Consider the following 4,713-nt stretch of genomic DNA (forward strand, 5'->3'; position numbering starts at 1 on the left):
CCAGGCAGCACCAGGGAGCAGAGGGTGGGATGTGGCTTATGGGACGTGGGAGCCTGAGGAAGAGATGGAGACTTGCAAGGGAGCCCCGAACTCCCAGGAGTCGGGCACTGAGGATCCCCTGACAGAAGGCGAGCGACCCCAGCCATGACTGCCTGACCTCAGGGGAGCAAGGGCCCGCCTGGGATCCATGCACTGGACTTTGGGCACCTGTGCACGCTTCTCCTGAGGTCAGGGGCTCCCGTGATGGACGCTGCCCCAGTGACCTCCCGTCTCTCCCCGACTTTGCAGGTCAGCCCGCGTCTGCGCCCTCAGTCACTCTGTTCGCGCCCTCCAGTGAGGAGCTCCGCGACAACAAGGCCACCCTGGTGTGTCTCATCAATGACTTCTACCCGGGCAGCGTGAAGGTGGCCTGGAAGGCAGACAGCAACACCATCACCAGGGGCGTGGAGACCACCCAGTCCTCGAAACAGAGCAACAGCAAGTACGCGGCCAGCAGCTACCTGGCCCTGACGGCCAGCGAGTGGAAATCTTACGACAGGGTCAGCTGCCAGGTCACGCACGAGGGGAGAACCGTGGAGAAGACAGTGTCGCCTTCCGAGTGCACTTAGGTCCTGGTCCTCCCACCCTCAGGGGACTGGAGCCACAGGACCCCTGGAGGGTCTACCCACCCATCCTGGTCCCCCCAGCCCTTCCTCCTGCACCCAATCAACTCTCAATAAAATGTCCTCATTGTCATTCAGAAATTGTGCTCTCTGCTCATGTTTGTTTCTACATTTGCTGTCCTGAACTCAACCAACCTCACATGTGAAGAAAATCCTCTTACCCTTTTGGGAAACAAGTTAGAGGATGGAGTCTTGGGGCTTTTGCAAGGGATGGTTTCACTGTCACCCAGGGAACCCCCCCAGAGCACATTCGAGAACAGGGAATCGGGCAGCTGCAGAAATGGAAGTCTGTCCACCCTCCCCACCGGCTTCCATGCTTCCTCCCCCGTGTGGACCACCTCCACGTCTGATTGTCCTGGTCACACACTGTTTGGTTGCCAGGGCCCCCAGGACAATACCTCAGCTCCCTTCCCTGGAATCCTCAGCATCACATTCTGGATTGTGTTCCCCCTCAAGAGTCTGTCGGTCCTATATATGATGACCCACCGATTCCATGTGTCCTTTTGCTCAAAACCCACCCTGGTAATTCCCCAAACCTCATCCTAGAGTGTCCCCCTCTTCAGGGCCCCTCTTGCTCGCACCTCCCTGGGGAAACGGCCCCGTGCCCCTCCCCCAGGCTTTCCTGTCACACTCTCCCTGACCCTGGTCACTCATGCCACACTCCCTCTAGATAGCCCTCCTTCCACTTGTGTCAGGAGGGTCCCAGCTGCCTTCAAGGCCCTGGGGCTGAGGCCAGCCTTTCTCTCTCTGACCCCTTAGAAGTCAGCCCACCACTGACTCCACCACAAGTGCCTCCTGTCCAAGTGTCCATGGTGGACGATGGGCCCCTTGAGCTCGAGGTCCAGAATCGGGTTCTGGGAAGGTGCCGTGGGTTCGTCTGTGAACTGATGCACTTCCTTAGGAGCTCAAAATGGGATCTGAGATCATCACAGATGACTGTCCTGAGTGCTAACGTAGGATCTCATAGCTACGCCTTTAGATGCACGCACACACACACACATGCAAGTTACTACAAACATGGCCGTGTTGGACATGCCTCTAGGACGAGTAGAGCCTCAAGAATGTCCCGGACCTCAATCTGCAGAGGGCACATCTCCATCCCCTCCAGGCTGTAAACAGGCTACTCATTCTCCCACCATGACATCCCCCGAAGCTGCTCTCCAGTGGCCACCGCCTCCTCCAAGAAAGGAAGTTCCCTGGGATGTGATGTGACACCCAGATGTCTCTCCCGCACCTCCGATGACTGGGGATGGATGCAGCTCTGCTTCCCAGGGGTGAAGTTGCTGGTGGGGTGGGGTGCCCCCTCATCCTCAGCAAGGCCAGACCAGCCCCCATGACAAGGAGGGTGGCCCTGGGGCCTCTGTGCAGCTGCAGGTGGGCCCGGGCAGGCGGTGGAGGGGGTGTCAGGAGGGTTTATGTTCGAGGCTGTGTCACTGTGTGCTGTGTTCGGCGGAGGGACCAAGCTGACCGTGCTGGGTGAGTCTCCCCCTTCCCCTCCTCTTCGGGGTCCACAGTGAAATTTGGGCAGATTTTCTGGTCTTTTCCTTCTTGTCTGGGGCTGGGGTCTCACTCTCTGGAGCCTGTCCCCTTCACCCTTCTAGGCTGTCCATCCCCCCCAAGCCTGTCGTTCTTCACAGCAACTGGTGGGCATGGTGGGGATGGGCTCAGTGACCCTCCTGCCACCCCTCGCTCTGCCCATCCCGAGCCTTCCCTCCAGGCCCTTCTTCTCTGGATGCTGGGACGTCAGCTCCCTCCGCAGGGTGCCCAGCCCCAGGGTCTGAGGAGAATGGAGGGGCTGAGGTCCAAGGAATGGGGGGGTCTCGGGCTGGGGCACCGGGTCCAGGGATGTGGGAAGGACACTGGAAAGAGCTGGACAGAGCATGGCTGTCATCCTGGGATCTTTCTGCTCAGGGACCCAAATGGGGGCTAGTGAGGGACCCCAAAGCCAGGGAACTTGGAGAGAGGAGGAGGGAACAGTACACGGGGGAAGGGTAGACGAGTATCCCGTTGAGAAGGTGGCCTCAGGGTGCTAGGTCCCCATCCTCCTCCCAACCAGCAGGACACCCCAGGCCGCACAGATCTCAGGACACTCGGGCCTTAAGGGTCACCGCATCCAGTTACACACTGGACGTGAACCCCTAGCTCAGACGCCCAGGGTGGGGACTCCTCATAGGGACAGGTGACAGGAACTGACCCGGCCAGGCAGACAGATGTCCTAGGACAGACAGATCCCCAGCAGGACTTCACAGGTCAGGGGACCCCTCAGAACAGACACAGCCCCAGGCTCAGAACACAACATTCACCCACATGGAAACTCTCATTTGTGGGACTCCCTGGACCCAGCCCCGGGGCTGACGCTCCCTCCACCCTGGCAGCCCTAGAGGGGTCTCTGTGGCAGCCCTAGAGGGTTGGGGGCTGCGAGGCTGGTGTCAGGGGTACTGTGGGCAACAACACCCCCGCCCGAAAGGGAAGAGAGCCTCAGCGGGGGACAGACAGACGGCCTGTATGACGACACCGGACGAAAACCAGGGGAAGTTCTCAGACAGACAGATGCCCAGGACAGACAGACACCCAGAGGAAAGAGGGGAGCTCAGGGTGGACGCCAGGCAGCACCAGGGAGCAGAGGGTGGGATGTGGCTTATGGGACGTGGGAGCCTGAGGAAGAGATGGAGACTTGCAAGGGAGCCCCGAACTCCCAGGAGTCGGGCACTGAGGATCCCCTGACAGAAGGCGAGCGACCCCAGCCATGACTGCCTGACCTCAGGGGAGCAAGGGCCCGCCTGGGATCCATGCACTGGACTTTGGGCACCTGTGCACGCTTCTCCTGAGGTCAGGGGCTCCCGTGATGGACGCTGCCCCAGTGACCTCCCGTCTCTCCCCGACTTTGCAGGTCAGCCCGCGTCTGCGCCCTCAGTCACTCTGTTCGCGCCCTCCAGTGAGGAGCTCCGCGACAACAAGGCCACCCTGGTGTGTCTCATCAATGACTTCTACCCGGGCAGCGTGAAGGTGGCCTGGAAGGCAGACAGCAACACCATCACCAGGGGCGTGGAGACCACCCAGTCCTCGAAACAGAGCAACAGCAAGTACGCGGCCAGCAGCTACCTGGCCCTGACGGCCAGCGAGTGGAAATCTTACGACAGGGTCAGCTGCCAGGTCACGCACGAGGGGAGAACCGTGGAGAAGACAGTGTCGCCTTCCGAGTGCACTTAGGTCCTGGTCCTCCCACCCTCAGGGGACTGGAGCCACAGGACCCCTGGAGGGTCTACCCACCCATCCTGGTCCCCCCAGCCCTTCCTCCTGCACCCAATCAACTCTCAATAAAATGTCCTCATTGTCATTCAGAAATTGTGCTCTCTGCTCATGTTTGTTTCTACATTTGCTGTCCTGAACTCAACCAACCTCACATGTGAAGAAAATCCTCTTACCCTTTTGGGAAACAAGTTAGAGGATGGAGTCTTGGGGCTTTTGCAAGGGATGGTTTCACTGTCACCCAGGGAACCCCCCCAGAGCACATTCGAGAACAGGGAATCGGGCAGCTGCAGAAATGGAAGTCTGTCCACCCTCCCCACCGGCTTCCATGCTTCCTCCCCCGTGTGGACCACCTCCACGTCTGATTGTCCTGGTCACACACTGTTTGGTTGCCAGGGCCCCCAGGACAATACCTCAGCTCCCTTCCCTGGAATCCTCAGCATCACATTCTGGATTGTGTTCCCCCTCAAGAGTCTGTCGGTCCTATATATGATGACCCACCGATTCCATGTGTCCTTTTGCTCAAAACCCACCCTGGTAATTCCCCAAACCTCATCCTAGAGTGTCCCCCTCTTCAGGGCCCCTCTTGCTCGCACCTCCCTGGGGAAACGGCCCCGTGCCCCTCCCCCAGGCTTTCCTGTCACACTCTCCCTGACCCTGGTCACTCATGCCACACTCCCTCTAGATAGCCCTCCTTCCACTTGTGTCAGGAGGGTCCCAGCTGCCTTCAAGGCCCTGGGGCTGAGGCCAGCCTTTCTCTCTCTGACCCCTTAGAAGTCAGCCCACCACTGACTCCACCACA

General features: G+C 59.5%; 1 gene segment (V, D, J or C); it reads left to right on the forward strand.

The window, feature by feature from the left end:
* The first annotated feature begins 2,077 nt into the window (after positions 1-2,077).
* LOC309814587 (Ig lambda chain C region-like) lies at positions 2,078-4,007 on the forward strand. The segment is given in 2 exons: positions 2,078-2,138; positions 3,553-4,007.
* Positions 4,008-4,713: the final 706 nt, after the last annotated feature.

This window comes from Mesoplodon mirus (assembly GCF_964341445.2).
Source record: "Mesoplodon mirus genome assembly, chromosome: 13".
Taxonomy (NCBI): domain Eukaryota; kingdom Metazoa; phylum Chordata; class Mammalia; order Artiodactyla; family Ziphiidae; genus Mesoplodon; species Mesoplodon mirus.